The sequence below is a fragment of the Aquarana catesbeiana genome, linkage group LG02 (assembly GCF_042186555.1).
Source record: "Aquarana catesbeiana isolate 2022-GZ linkage group LG02, ASM4218655v1, whole genome shotgun sequence".
Lineage (NCBI taxonomy): Eukaryota > Metazoa > Chordata > Amphibia > Anura > Ranidae > Aquarana > Aquarana catesbeiana.
The window spans coordinates 5433292-5449886 of NC_133325.1; the positions used below are offsets into that span (position 1 = coordinate 5433292).

Consider the following 16595-nt stretch of genomic DNA (forward strand, 5'->3'; position numbering starts at 1 on the left):
GTGCAGCCTCATCAGTGCCACCTCATCAGTGCCTGTCAGTGAAGGAGAAAACATATTATTTACAAACTTTTGTAACAGAAACAAAAAAAACTTTTTTATTTTCAAAATTATCGGTCTTTTTTCATTTTTATCTTGCAAACAATAAAAACTGCAGAAGTGATCAAATACCACCAAAAGAAAGCTCTATTTGTGGGGAACATTTTCTTTGTTTGAGTACAGCATCGCACGACCGCGCAATTGTCATTGAAACTGTGAGAGCGCTGAAAGCTGAAAATTGGTCTGGCAGGATGGTCAGCTCCCTCTAGTGGCCATAATGAATTATTTTTCGTAAAAGGCTTCCATTAGTAAAAATAGAACAATACCGCACTATGGCCACTAGAGGGAGCCAATGGTCATAGGAAATCACTGTATGAAATAAAATATGGACAACATTCATCACAGCTGGGTGAATTCTTGTCATATTAATTTAACAATTTAAAAAAATGAGAACACTAAGTGCTTGCAAAGCTTACATCACATATCAATGAAAGGCAATGACTTCATTTTTCTATTTTAATCGTTTTTATTGGAAGTTCTCTTATTGAACAATCAGTTACAAAATACAAAGTATTACAAATGACAAGTGATATTGTCCATCCTTGTTTAGATAGACATAGCACATTGACATGGAGTGATAAAACACAATATAAGTGGGATATTTGTGAGACAAGTCCTCCCTGTGTACGGGCCAATAATAAAGGACATCCAGGGACTCACACCCCCCTTCACACACTCACCACAAATATATCCCCCTGCTTCTTATATGATGGAGATCAGCCATGGAGTATATCTGAGGTGTATATCCGGGTGTTCTTCTTCCCCACATGGGAGCTGTGATGTCCAGCAACATTCATATAGAAGACATTTCCCACACTCAAGGCACTAATACACCTCGAGGGTTGTGTGGGATCCCTGATGTACAGGAAGACAGGACTTCAGTGAGGAACAATTCCCTCACTCAGGACAGGAATACGGCTTCTCCCCCGTGTGAGATCTCTGATGTGTGGAAAGATAGGACTTCACTGAAAAACATTTCCCGCACTCAGGACAGGAATACGGCTTCTCCCCTGTGATATCTCTGGTGTTTGTAAAGATCGGACTTGTCTGAAAAACATTTCCCGCACTCAGAACAGGAATGCAGCTTTTCACCCATGTGAGATCTCTGATGTGTGGAAAGATGGGACTTCTGTGAAAAACATTTCCCACACTCAGAACAGGAATACGGCTTCTCCCCTGTGTGAGATCTCTGATGTGTGGAAAGATTAGACTTCTTTGAAAAACATTTCCCGCACTCAGGACAGGAATACGGCTTCTCCCCTGTGTGAGATCTCTGATGTGTGGAAAGATTAGACTTGTCTGAAAAACATTTCCCGCACTCAGGACAGGAATAAGGCTTTTCCTCCGTGTGAGATCTCTGATGTGTGGAAAGATGGTACTTCCTTGAAAAACATTTCTCACACTCAGGACAGGAATATGGCTTCTCCCCCGTGTGAGATCTTTGATGTGTGAAAAGACTGGACTTCTGTGAAAAACATTTCCCACACTCAGAACAGGAATACGGCTTCTCCCCCGTGTGAGATCTCTGATGTGTGGAAAGTTTGGACATGTCTGAAAAACATTTCCCACACTCAGAACAGGAATACGGCTTTTCGGCCGTGTGAGATCTCTGATGTAAGGAAAGATGGGACTTCTGTGAAAAAGATTTCCCGCACTCAGGACAGGAATACGGCTTCACCCCTGTGTGAGATCTCTGATGTGTGTAAAGATTGGACTTGTCTGAAAAACATTTCCTGCACTCAGAACAGGAATATGGCTTCTCCCCCGTGTGAGATCTCTGATGTGTGGAAAGATGGGACTTCTGTGAAAAACATTTCCCACACTCAGGACAGGAATACGGCTTCTCTCCTGTGTGAGATCTTTTATGCACATTAAGATGGCGTTTATTAAGGAAACATTTCCCGCACTCAGGACAGGAATACGGCTTCTCTCCTGTATGAGATCTTGTATGCTCATTAAGCCTGGATTTATAATGGAAACACTTCCCACACTCAGTACAGGAAAACCTCTTCTCTGTTAGAAGGACGGCCCCGTCCCTCACAGTCGGAGGTTCCTCAGGATAAGAGGAAGACGATGGTCCATCTACACTGTGTGGTGCCGGATGGACATTTGAGGTAGTCGGGTTTTCTCCTGGACTATACTGTGTGATGTCCTCATCTTCTACTTTACAGTCTGGAGACAAAGTGAGACAATCCTCTGAGGTTTTCCTCATCTCCCGTCCATCTATTAAAATAGAAATACAAAGATTATTACTAGACATGAGCAGATTGGTTCCCCTAAATCAGGACTCCGCCCACATCAGGCAGCTTTGTCTCTGAGGATCTTACAATTCCCCCCTCAAGGTAACTAGTAAATGGGTCCTCTGATCTCCTACCAGTTCATTTCTTTATTCATAGACCTTAGTCAGAGAGTGAGGACAACAACGAGAACTGTCTTTTATAGGAGTGACAGTGATGAGGGGATTATAGGACGAGTGTCCCCACCCCCTCTATCACTCATTGCCATCTTCCCAACACAAGAAGTCCTGAACTCCCTGATCTAGTCCATGATTTAGTCATGAATAACAGCGGGGCTGAGCCCCACCAGAGGTCAGAGAGTGAGGATGGGGGGAGAACAACCAAGATGAAGACTGGAGTGATCCTGAAGACCACCATTATTGGGTTATTGACTCCTCCCTCATTATCACTTTCTGTTTAAGGTTCCAAAGTTTGAGGATGTTATCACATTATTATCAACATGTAAAAGTCTGTGCTCCAATCACATCATCAGATATAAAATCAAACCACTATAATCTGATTCCACCCTGAAATGAAATAAGTAATCAGGAAGCTGCTCACATAATACCCAGATATGAGGTATGACAGAATTCCTCCACAATATGCAGCGCTGGCCCTTTAAATCATATACAAAAACCACACCACAGATGAGGTCATCAGGGGCTTGATTACCGATCCAATCCCTGATGTGATGATGTCAGCATGTTGGGCGGAGCATAACACTAACATCATCACGCCTATGTGGCTGGACCGAGTGCCGAGGAGATACACTGTGCATGTCTACCGATGTGTGTGACAGATATTTCTATGTAATAAAGTGAGAGATGTTATAGATCTGCACTCCACCTCTAATCCCGGCTAGTGGTCTCCAGAGTGGTGCCAGCATCAGAAGGAAGAGATCTTCAGACCAATGTGAAGCAATACACAGAGCATATTAGTATAAGGCTGCTTTCACAGTGATGTGCTGCGGTTTACCCACACAGCGAGTGTAGTGCAGTGTACCTGCAGCTTTCCTGGGAGTTTGCTGCACTTAGCTATAGACTTCTATTGTATCCTGGGAGTTTGGTGCACTTTCTGAATGCAGGAGTTTTGATACACTTTCAGAAAGTGCCCCACACCTGCAGGATATAATAATCTATGGCAAACGCAGCTAACCCAGGAACATTGCAGATGCACTGCGCTGTACCTGTGGTGCAGATAAACTGCAGCACATGAGTGTGAAAGCAGCCTTATAGGGTGCTCAGAACAGTAAGGGTTCATTTACATTTGTAGTTTGGGGGGTGGTAAAATCCCATAGTAAAAATGTGTTTTTATCACCCCTGTCCCAACCACACCCCTTTAGCTGCAGTGGCCAGGGGTGTACACATGTTGTAGCCGCAGCAGGAGTTATATGCACTATCATGGTTGGTGGATGTCATGATTGGGGGGTGTCATGGTTGATGGATGTCATGGTTGGTAGGTAGGGATGAGCTTAGCGTTCGAGTCAAACCCATGTTCGACTCGAACATCGGCTGTTCGATCGTTCGCCGAATTGCGAACGTTATGGGCCATTCGCGCCAAATTCGTGTGGCGCGTCTTGGCCCATAATTCACTGCGGCATTGCTGATGATTGGCCAAGCATGCACTATGACCCCACATGCTTGGCCAATCACAGCTCCTTCGGTAGAGAGAGCTGTAATTGGCCAAAGCCAGGGTGGCTTTGGCCAATTATGGCTCAGGGGGGTTAGAACACACCCCACACTATATAAGGGGAGAGAGAGAGAGAGAGCGAGAGAGCGAGCGAGAGATTTCATTTGAGTTAGATAGATTAGGCAGGACAGTCAGTTAGCTGCACTTACAGCGTATTGTGTATATATATGCATCCCAGGTGTTGCATATATATATATATATATATATATATATATATATATATATATATATATATACACACTGTATTCAGTTTAGCTAGATGTGTTCCTGTTATCTTCCTACTGACAGGCAGGCTTGTCTTGTTACAGTATTTACAGCTACCTGAAGAAAATTGCTGGTGTTCTTTTGATCCTATTAGTACCACAGTCAGGCAGCTAGACTATTTACATTTAGTACAGTGCGTCCTGCTCACAGTGTTCAGCTAAAACTACAAGTTATTTTTTTGCGAGCTCGGCACAGTGTTCAGCTAAAGCTACCTGTAGAAATTGTCAGGTAAAGCGACGCAGTGCCGAATCCCAAAAAAAGTGCTCTGGACAGGAAGGGGGTAAAATCTTCGGGGGCTGAAGTGGTTAAAAAACTGGCCTCCAGATATCCCGCCCCCCCCTACTTGAATGAGTAAGAAGTACATAGTATGTCTGGTTACTTATTTACAACAAAAACACAGAACATCACAATGACAAAGTCCAAACAACAGCAAAAGAAAAAACCTAAAAAATCCATAATTAATCATGACATCCAGCAATGTAGATCCCTCCAATGTGCCAAAGAAAAACACACTGACCGGCGGGATTATCTGCTCCCCACAGAATCTCACTGCAAAGGACATTTCCCATACAGACAGCTGAAAGTAGAGTAATGGGCTCCCAGGTGACGTTATGGATTAAATTAAATGCATTTTAACTTCTTTATCGCTAAATCACATATTCCTGACCACCTGTGTCCTAGAACCCAGTGACACTGTGCTCTGCCGTGTTATTGGTTGCTTAGATGCAGACATTTACTTTGCTGCCACCTACATCCCAGCAACCAATGACATCATCGGTTGCTAGGACGCAGGTGGCCGGCTCGCACAGCATGATTGGTTGCTAGGACAGTGGTGGCTCCAGCATCCATAGCCACCAAACTGGAAGTTGTCATTTATCCGCAGTAGAGATATCACCACTAAATGAATGAGTTCTGAGTGCAGCAGAGGTTTCATGGGTGGGAGGTCAGAATGGACAAAGTGGTCAATACATCAACCTTCTAAAACATAGAGAATGTAAAAGGAAGAGCGGACCTCCCAGATCTGAGACACAAAAACCTGATGTTGAAAAGTCCAAGAAGTGATCACTACTCTAGTGGTGTGGGCTGTAATGGGAGGAGGAGGAACTTTATCACACAACTCATAGACCTGCAAAACAATCTACTGAATCTACTAAGAACCAATCAAATCACTTAGTAATAGGGGATCTGGAATATGGAGAACCTTTTTTTAGCCTCTGGAATATTAAGCAGGGAATCCATCTGCTTACAAAAAAAAACAATTTTCCGAGAGGTGAACCCCGACCGTTCCCACCACATCCAGACAATGGAGAGCGATCTACTCGGGGTGAACTAGTGCCAAACATGGGGGGGGGGGTATTGCAATCCATCCATTAAGGTGAAAAGCAGAGACCAGTTTGAGTAAAAAAAGGAGATTCTTGGTCTGAAAACATCCTTGTGACCTTTTAGTCAAAGTGATGGCCACAAGTAAGCTCACCTTATGGGATAACAATGTAACAAAAATTTCCTAAATAGGTTCAAAATGCAGGTCTTTGTAACACCAACAATACTATCTTTACCTACCACAATTAGAGTGGGGCTGAAGAGGACAAGGAACAAGTGGAGGTACATTGAATGAAAGTTCAAATTAGTGAATTAGTAGCTGGAGGATGTTGAAGAAGGACAGGCAAGGCAGACATGTGACCCCTGATAGTGCTAAGGGTTAAATATTTCTCTAATCCAAACAAACAAAAATAAATAATACTTACTGAAAAGGCTTATGGGAAAACTGCCAAAGTCTCAAACCAACCAAATGAAACCTTCTGCATGCGGTGATAAATCTTGCAGGAAATAGATTTAGGAGTTTTAAAGAGGAGCTCCAGACTCCCCCCCCCCCCCCCCAAAAAAATAAAGGCAGCAGCTACAAATACTGTGTGACATTTCGAGGTGTGTCCAGGAAGCAATGGAGGTGTGTCCAGGAAGTAATGGAGAAGTGATTGTACAGCCAGCTGGACACTGAGGTAAGGGGGGGTGTAAGATAAATAGAAAGAAGTACATTGATGGTATATTGGTACATAGGGGGGGAAAGGTGACTAATGCCCTGTACACACCACCGGTCTTCTCATCCGAATAAACTCTGAAGGTTTTTCCAACAAAGTTCCAATGGAATTCCGCTGAAATTGTCTTGTGTACACACGATCACACCAAAGTCCGACCCTCCAGAACGCGGTGACGTACAACACGTACAACGGGACTAGAAAAAGGAAGTTCAATAGCCAGTAGCCAATAGCTTTGTTTTTGGTCCGTCGGAACAGCATACAGACTATCGGTTTTCCCGATAGGAATTGGTTCCGTCAGAAATATTTAGAACATGTTCTCTTTCTAGGTCCATCAGAATTTTCGAAAAAGAAAGTCAGATGAGGCCCACACACGATCGGAATATACGATGAAAAGATCCCGTCTGACTTTTTCTGTCGGACATTTCGCTCGTGTGTACGCGGCTCCATCCCCCGATATCCTCATCCTCGGGGTCACCACTGTCATTACCGCCTACTGTAGCTGGTCTATGTCATGTACAGCACTCAGCACTATTGTAATGTACAACACAATATATAGAGTAGAGGGGTCAGCACAATATTATAGTCATAGTGCCCCTTATACTGCTGGTCAGGGGGGACAAATGATTTGAGTCTGTGGTCAGCAGGATGAAAAACCAAGTTAGACTTACCGGTAACTTGTTTTCCAGAAGTCTTTCAGGACAGCACCTGAGAGATAGCGACTCCACCCACCGGAAACAGGAAACACCTTCTTCCTCCAAACTTTTAAAGGGAGGCGCCTCCCTACCATACCTCAGTTGTAATAGAGAAGACCTCCGGCCCCGGCTGGAACACATAAACACATACGTTAGTCACAACATAGTATATACAATACAATAGGGCGGGATGTTGCTGTCCTGAAAGACTTCTGGAAAACAAGTTACCGGTAAGTCTAACTTGGTTTTTCCCAAGGCGTCTTTCAGGACAGCACCTGAGAGGATAACAGAGACTTACCCCCTTAGGGCGGGACAACAGCTTGCAGGACCTTTCTGCCAAACGCCTGATCATTAGCAGATGTGTGGTCCAGCCTGTAATGTTTCACGAATGTGTGAAAACTTGACCAAGTTGCCACCTTGCAGATTTGTTCAGGGGTGGCACCAGCTCTCTCTGCCCAAGTGGCCGCTAATGCTCTTGTTGAGTGTGCAGAAATTCCTGCTGGAGGAGACATGCCTGCATGCGAATAAGCCTCTGAAATGGCTAGCTTCAGCCACCTTGCTAAGGAGATTTTAGAAGCCTGGCAACCTTTCCTGTTGCCTGAAAATAGCACAAACAGAGAATCTGAACGTCTAAAGAGCTTTGTCCTTTCCAAGTAACATAACAAAACTCTTCTAACATCCAACATGTGAAAACAAGTCTCCTTCTCCCCTACTGGGTTGGGGCAGAAGGTCGGAAGTACAATGTCCTGAACACGATTTTGTACTGAAGCTACCTTTGGTAAGAATTTCTGATCTGTTCTAAGTATAACCCTATCTGGGAAGATAGATAAATAGGGTTCCTTAACTGATAAAGCATTAAGCTCAATGATCCTGCGTGCAGAGACCATGGCAATCAGAAACACAGACTTAAAAGTGAGATATCTGAGTGGCGCTTCTTCCAAAGGTTCAAAGGGACTCCTTGTTAGAGCCTGGAGGACTATCGACAGATCCCATTTGGGAAACAACTTAAGTGGTGGTGGTCTGGATCTCGTAAGGGATCTGAAAAATCTGGTTACCAACGGATCTGAGGCCACAGATCTTTCTAGGAACACTGCTAGCGCAGCCACCTGTACCTTCAAGGTACTAACTGCTAGTCCCTTATCAGCACCAACCTGTAAAAATTCCAGAATGGTAACAAGACTCCCTGGGTCCTGGTCAGATGAATTACACCATGTATTGTAAACCTTCCAGACCTTGGAATAGATATTTCTAGTCACCCTTTTCCTACTGGATAATAGCGTTGAGATTAACCGGTTGGAAAAACCTTTGCTCCTTAAGAGCTGCTCTTCAGTTACCAGGCTGTGAGCGCCAAAGTGGCTACCTCTGGGTGATTTACTGGTCCCTGAAATAGTAAATCGTGCCTGAGGGGCAGATGCCAATAAGGCCTGACCGCCATTTTCAGAACGGTTGAAAACCAAGCCCTTCTTGGCCAAAAAGGCGTGATTAGGACAACCGGTACCGTTTCCCTTTGAATTTTTCTTAATACTAAGGGAATTAACTGGAATGGGGGGAAAGCGTAGCAGAGATGGAATCTCCATGGATACGCCAAGGCATCTGTTCCTAGTGACCCGTCGTGATTGCTTAGGGAAAAAAATTGCGGAACCAAGGCATTCTCCTTTGAGGCGAACAGGTCCACCTCTGGCAGCCCCCACTTCTCGACAATCATGGCGAAAACCTCTGGGTTCAGCGACCATTCTGCTTCCCGAATGGGGTTTCTGCTCAGGAAATCCGCCACCCCGTTCAGGGATCCCTTTAGATGGACTGCTGATAAAGACAGCAAGTGTCCTTCTGCCCAACGGAGAATGCTCATGGCTAGTACTTGCAGCGATTTGCTCCTTGTACCTCCCTACCTGTTTATGTAAGCCACGGCCGTGGCATTGTCTGTTAGTATTTGAACATGCTGGGCCCGAAGCCCCTGAGCAAATGACTTCAGAGCCAAGTCGATCGCCTTGAGCTCTCTCCAGTTTGAGGACTTGGTCGCCTCTTTCCTGGACCAGTTTCCCTGAGTGAAACCCTTTTCTAGGTGGGCTTCCCAACCCCAGGAACTGGCATCGGTTGTCAGCCTTTTTTCGATTGGAAAGGCCCAGACTAACCCCTCCGATAGGATATCCTGCCTTTTCCACCACCATAGTGACCTCTTCACTTGGGTTGGAACTCTTACCTCTGAGTCTAGGGATTCCAAATTGTGATCCCAAGATCTCAGAAGAAAAGCCTGCAGATGTCTGAAGTGTAGTCTTGCCCACTCAACAGCTGGCATTGACGAAGTCAGAACACCCAGGGCTGACATGACCAATCTTACCGTCAGCTGCTGGTTGGTCTGCAAAAAAGACACTGTATCCTGGATTTTTCCTTTCTTCTCTGAAGGAAGAAAAATTTTTGGGCTTACCGAATTTATTATATACCCTAGAAACCGAATCTCCTGAGATGGTTCCAGGGAAGATTTTTGGAGATTTAGGATCCAACCTAGAGACTCCAGATGGCTGCATGCTCTGCTTAAATTGCTCCTCAATTCCTCTCTTGAGGGGGCGAAAAATAGCAGATCGTCTAAGTAAGGAATTACTGTGATTCCCTGAAGACGCAGCGGAGCTAGGGCCTCTGCCATTACTTTGGTAAAAATTTGGGGTGCGGATGATAGCCCGAAGGGTAGGGCTCTGAATTGCAGATGCTGAATTCTGCCTTCCAACCTTACCGTCAACCTGAGAAACCTCTGGGACTGGGATGAGATTGGAATATGCAGGTATGCATCCTTTAGATCCACTGACGCCATGAAACAACCTGGAGTCAGAAGATTTCTGGTGGTGAAAATTGAGTCCATCTTTAACTTTTTGTATTTAGTGGCTTTAAATTTAGAATTAAACTCGAGAGTATAACCCTGCGAGAGAGTGGTCAGAATAAACTGATTTGTAGTTATCACTGACCACTGCGGAAGAAACTCTCGTAATCTTCCGCCGACCCGCAGAGATGAGTCATTGTGAGTTTTCGGCCTGTGAAGGAGGACGGAAGAGAATTCCGCCTTTGCCCTTCGCCTTTTGTGCGGACCAATTTTTTCTCCTGCCCTGAAACTTATTTTCCTGCTGTTGCTGTTGAGTTTTTTGAAGTCGAAAAAGACGTTTTGGGGTCTGCTTTTTCTTTTTGACCGGAAAGGACTTCTTCTTATCGGCAGTTCTGTCTAGGATATTATCTAGATCTGGGCCAAAAAGAAGGTCACCTGAAAAAGGGAATACCACAAAGTTTACTCTTTGAAGCTGTATCACCTGGCCAGGTTTTTAGCCCTAAAGCCCTTCTCGCAGCATTTGCTAAAGCTGCAGACCTAGCTGACATTTTGATAGCTTCAGCCGAAGCATCAGCAATATAAGCAACCGCAGAAATCAGGGTAGGAAAGGAATCTAAGATCTCCTGCTTGGGGGAATCTGCCACTATATGAGATCGAAGTTGGTTCACCCAGTATTCCAGATTCCTGGCTACACAGGTTGTGGCCATTGCTGGTTTTAAATTGCTCATGATTGATTGCCATGATCTCTTGAGCAAAAGATCCATGCGTTTGTCCATTGGATCCCTTAGAACACCCATGTCTTCAAAAGACAGGTCTGTGGATCTTGAGACCTGTGAAAAGGCCGCATCCAATCTGGGCACCTTATTCCACACCGCAGAAGGGTCCTCCTCAAAAGGGAAGCGCCTTTTGTGGGCTCTGGAAAAAAAGGGCTTTTTCTCTGGATCTTGCCATTCTTTAGTAATGGCGTCAGAAATGACCGAATGAACCGGAAATGTTCGCCCCTTAGGCTCATTTAACCCTGCATACATGCGGTCATGAAGAGATAACTCCTTCTTTTCCTCACTTAAGCCAAGTGTAACATGGATAGCCTTAAGGAGTCCGTCTACCTCCTCTAGGGAATGCTTAAATTTGGAAGGAGCCACCTCCGCTTCCTCACCCTCCTCCTCCGAATCTTTAACGGAAGGAGTAGGGGACTGCTCTTCCCTGATAGAGGGGCCTTCAGGTAAAGCTTCTACCATGGGGAAAGAAATAGAACCCTGGGAAGCCTCAGAAGTGGATGGCTGACTAGCAGCTGGATTAACTAAAGAGTCACGAAAAGTCTGAATCGTGGCGTATAGTTCCTTCTTTACAGAGGCAACCAGATCATCACAAACCGAAGCTGATTCCTCCTTAACTAAAGAAGTGATGCATGAACTGCATAAGACTTTTTTCCAATTTTCTCCCATTTTGGCCCTGCAAGAAGGACATCTCTTTTTTGGGTCAGAGCTTTTAGCCTGTGAGAGAAAAACAAAAAAAGGGAAAAAAACCAGGGGACCTTTTAGTGAGACCCGGTCTCAGCTACACAAGAATCACCTACAGGTGCACTAAGAAGAAACCAGTCAGCCTCTAGTGCCCAGACAGGCCCCTTGCCACTAGGGGGTAAGAAAACAGAAAATAGACCAAACCCAGGAAAAGGAAGAAAGGCAGACTTAAACTGCTGCTCCTACCTGAGCTTTACTGGCGCCTGTGCCTGTCCCCACCGCTGCAGACGCTGAGTCCTCCATCTCTGGTGTGCAGCTCTCCACCTGTGGCTTCATATGCCGCTTCCGGACTCCCATAGTGCATCTGCACCGGACCGGAAGCGGAAGTAGGCGCCAGTTCCTGTCCTCAATCCTCCCCTCTCGCATCCATGCCGGAAATGACGCTTCTGCTGACCCAGTGACCCGCCTTGTCACTTCCGCCAAAAAACATGGCGGCGGCGCACGCGCACCGCTGCTCCTACGACCGCGCGGATCACCGGGTCTACGGCTCTCCCCGAGTACCAGGAGGGGAAGAGGAGCCCGATTGCTACCGCTGCAAAGGCTTGGGTAGGCCGGGAGGACAGCGGGTCTCCAAAAGGAGGAAAAAATGAAAAGGAAGCCCTGTCTCCCAGGAGCATCTGAGAGACCTTGACTCCCCTTCAAAAAGATGTTCCCTCCGGGCCGGAGGAAACACAAAAACTGAGGTATGGTAGGGAGGCGCCTCCCTTTAAAAGTTTGGAGGAAGAAGGTGTTTCCTGTTTCCGGTGGGTGGAGTCGCTATCTCTCAGGTGCTGTCCTGAAAGACGCCTTGGGAAAACAATGTTCAGCCATAGTGGTCAGTGTGAGGAGAAATGTCCTCTATGTGTTGTTACAGACTATGGTATCGGGGTACAGGGATGTGGGGGGTAGACATGGGAGCCGTCAAAAAATTTGTTACTAAAAAAAAAATTGTATTTCGTAATTCGTGTCTGAAATTCAATTCGGATTTGTATGAAATACAAATTTTCGTTAGATTCGTAAACTTTTTGCTATGATGAATTTATCATTATGAGGGGTTCCCACCATCCCTGTGCTGAGTTCCCGGGTCTGTACACCCGCTGTGCCCATTATGAGGGGTTCCCACCATCCCTGTGCTGAGTTCCCGGGTCTGTACACCCGCTGTGCCCATTATGAGGGGTTCCCACCATCCCTGTGCTGAGTTCCCGGGTCTGTACACCCGCTGTGCCCATTATGAGGGGTTCCCACCATCCCTGTGCTGAGTTCCCGGGTCTATACACCCGCTGTGCCCATTATGAGGGGTTCCCACCATCCCTGTGCTGAGTTCCCGGGTCTGTACACCCGCTGTGCCCATTATGAGGGGTTCCCACCATCCCTGTGCTGAGTTCCAGGGTCTGTACACCCGCTGTGCCCATTATGAGGGGTTCCCACCATCCCTGTGCTGAGTTCCCGGGTCTCTACACCCGCTGTGTCCATTATGAGGGGTTCCCACCATCCCTGTGCTGAGTTCTCGGGTCTGTACACCCGCTGTGTCCATTATGAGGGGTTCTCACCATCCCTGTGCTGAGTTCCCGGGTCTGTACACCCGCTGTGTCCATTATGAGGGGTTCTCACCATCCCTGTGCTGAGTTCCCGGGTCTGTACACCCGCTGTGCCCATTATGAGGGGTTCCCACCATCCCTGTGCTGAGTTGACTTCCTGGGGTTTAACTTTTGCGTTTGTTAACTTTTTGTAACAATTACGAATGTTCTTTATGAATTTGTATCTGAAATTCATAAACATTTCGTATTTCATACAGAATTCATATACATAAAAATTTGTATTTCGGATTCCTACAAAACTAATCATACATGTCTAGTGGGGGGTCAGACAACACACGGGGGGATCACCTTCTGTTGTATATCCACAGAAATCACCCAGCACGCTGGCAGATTGTCAGGAGAACCCCAAGTTCCCAGCCCAGACAGGGGTAACAGCTGTATAACAGCACACACACTCTATTATCCCACCACTGCCACACACATGACAAGGATGGAAGACCACGGGAACTAGAAAACCAGGAGGGGACCTTGTATGGTGGAGGAGGGAAGGAGAGGGAGATTATTGTGATAGACTTGGCACAGCCTGCAATACCTCTGACCACCACTAGAGGGAGACTCCACACATATCTAGCTGGCTGATCACACACAGGCAGATAGAAATCTTACATACAATCTGGTGCACTATGAGGGTTGGGGATCAGTCTAGTAATCAGCACACACTTCTGGGGTTCCTCAGGCTCCCCTACAAGCTAGAATCCTTGTGTTACTCCCTCTTCCCACTATCCATGTACACCCCACACCAGACACACAACATTGGGGAAGTGAGGGGACAGGGGGGCAGTTGGAGGGGATAGGGAAGTAGATGGGGATGTCGGGGAAAAAGTCACCATTATCTGTGCTCACTGTGGGGGAGGGGAATGCCTGCTGTTATCAGTTGAATAAATAAATTGGTGATCATTGTGGGGAGGGGGGGGTGTTGGGCATTAGTGCTTAGTAGGAAAAATGCAGCAAGAACATGGGGGGGGGGCAGAGGTTATAAATAGAGAGACAGGAGGCACTGGTGCTGAGTGGTTGGATGGGGCGTAAGTGAGGGACCAGAAGTGTAAAAAGGGGGCAATAATGGGGCAGTGAGGTGGGAAGGGGGGCAATGCGGGGGGCAGGGGGTGCACAGGAGAAAGTGAGGGACAAGTGGACAATGGAGAGGACGCACAGTAAACTCTGAGGCAGTGAGGAAACAAGGAGCTGGATAGGAAGGCAGTAGGGGGATGGGAAGGTAGTGGTGCTCAGAGGGAGATGAATACCTGTCTGATGGTGTCCTGGTCTGGATGTGATGTGGATCTCCTCTGATGAGTCTTCTATGGTTGAGGTCCTTCTTGGATGATAATTCTTGGCTCCTCTGATGAGTCTTCTATGGTTAGGGTCCTCTTGGATGGTCCCTCTTGGCTCCTCTGATGAGTCTTCTATGGTTGGGGTCCTCTTGGATGGTCCCTCTTGGCTCCTCTGATAAGTCTTCTATGGTTGAGGTCCTCTCGGATGGTCCCTCTTGGCTCCACTGATGAGTCTTCTCTGGTTGGATGATGCCTGACTCTTCCCAGCACGGTGACTGGACATGAAGTGGGAAATCTCTCCCAACCATCAGCTTCTCTTCCTCCTGCTCACAAGTGTCCACAATCAGGGGAAAGTTCTCCTCCGTGTCCCTGATGGAAGATGGAGGCTTCTTGTCCTGGCTGAGAGGTGTGAGGGACTTTCTGTGTCTGCACTACGAATCTAGAAAGACTCCTCCAATCACATTGTGAGCCAGCTTCCTCACAGGGGGCCCCTCCCTCCATTCTCTGGGATGACACAATAGAATCTCATTCCAGGTCATATGAAGAAGGTATACTAGAGAAATATCAAGGGGGTATAAAAGAACTGACAGCACTGCTGAATATTATGGTAGTAATGGGCAAAGGTACATTAATATCTTCGCCCAGATAATTGCATATACCAGGGGCACCAAGGCCAAATAATAGGTATGTTCCTCTGAATTATTTACACATATCAAAAGAAAAAAGGGAGAAAAAAGAATTCATCAAAGAGGAACAGGCAATTATCAAAAATGATGTATAAATGCTATTTATTGAAAATACACTTTGACACCAATCAAAAAAATATGTGGTTAAAAACCAGGTACCACCACCAATTCTTAAAATTGACAACGTTGTCATGGACAAAACACAGATGGCCACCACAGACATAAACCATACACACCTGCTAACAATTGATATTAAATAACGACTCTAATTAAATCAATGAGCATGTATCCAGCAGTCCCAGTGAGTAGCTGAGTTGCAGCTGGTGATGTGTGGGGAGGATATGGATGGTTTAAAGGGGTTGTAAAGGTAAAAAATGTTTCACCTTAATGCATTCTATGCATTAAGGTGAAAAAACTTCTGACAATACCGCCGCTCCCAACCCCCCCCGTTTTACTTACCTGACCCCTCGAAAGACGGCTGCTCACTCCCGACATCCATTCCGCTGCTCAGCCTGGCCGCTGATTGGCTACAGAGGATGGATTGGAAGCAGCGCAGCCATTGGCTCGCGCTGCTGTCAATCACATCCAATGACGCGGCGCGCTGGGGGGCGGGGCCGAGTGATACAGTGAGCGGCTATAGTTGCCGGCTGTATCACGGGAGCGTGCCCGCAAGAACTAACCACCATGCGAGGGAGCTCGCATTAAGGTGGTTAGTTCTTGTGGGGAGGAGCTGAAACAGCCGCCGAGGGACCCCAGAAGTCCAGGTTCGGGGCCACTCTGTGCAGAACGAGCTGCACAGTGAAGGTAAGTATAACATGTTATTTTTAAAAAATAAAAAAATTACCTTTACAAGCCCTTTGAACAGCCGTAGAGGAATCAAGTCCTGTGTATGGGAAGCAGGGAGAACTCATTGTTGATAGCTTGTTGCTGGAGCAGTAAATGCTGCTATCCTTATCTGCAGAGTTCACCATACACTTACACTGCCAGGGGACACAGATTGCAAGGAAGAACGGTTCCTATATGTGAGGAATGGTGAGAAGCTATGAACCATTGAGGGATGGAACGGGCTACAGGTGATAGCTATACAAGTGGATCATCAGCGCTTAAGGGTGAGTTAAAGCTTAGAGCTTAGATAGACAGTCCAGTACTGATAAATAGCAAAGGTAAGATCTCACCCATGTATGAGCGCTGGAAAGTGGCACCGATCCGTATGAAAAGGCCATGAATTCATCAATCCATGCCTGGGTAGTTCGTCAGGCTGTCTTCCGTCGCCGTGTGCAGTGTGTCTCAAAGGCAGTATTCGGGGAATGTGATATTTAGAACGGGGGAGGTGCAGACAGTGCATCCGGTCATCCCGTCATCTAAATCCAGATCCCGGGTAATTTCACACCGACCTCGTAGGAGTACGGGCGGACGTTCCAGGGCTGGTGGGTGGGTCTGTGTGAACGCTATTGGGAGCGTGATGGCGCCGTGCCGACGCGTTTCGTCCGTCACTCGGATTTCCTCAGAGCATGCGCCGTAGCCGAGGCATTCATCTTATATACCCCATACGTAAAGTAAACGTGGGCGTGTTCGTTTCTAGTCGCCTCGGAGGCAGAGCCACTAATTGACAGCCGTACGTGTATACAGGGACATAGTACACAGAAAGCGGGCGGATTCATAGGTGCCAACACCCATAG

General features: G+C 46.6%; 1 pseudogene; it reads right to left on the bottom strand.

The window, feature by feature from the left end:
• Positions 1–885: 885 nt before the first annotated feature.
• LOC141126381 (uncharacterized) lies at positions 886–15411 on the bottom strand (annotated as a pseudogene).
• Between the last annotated feature and the right edge of the window lie 1184 nt (positions 15412–16595).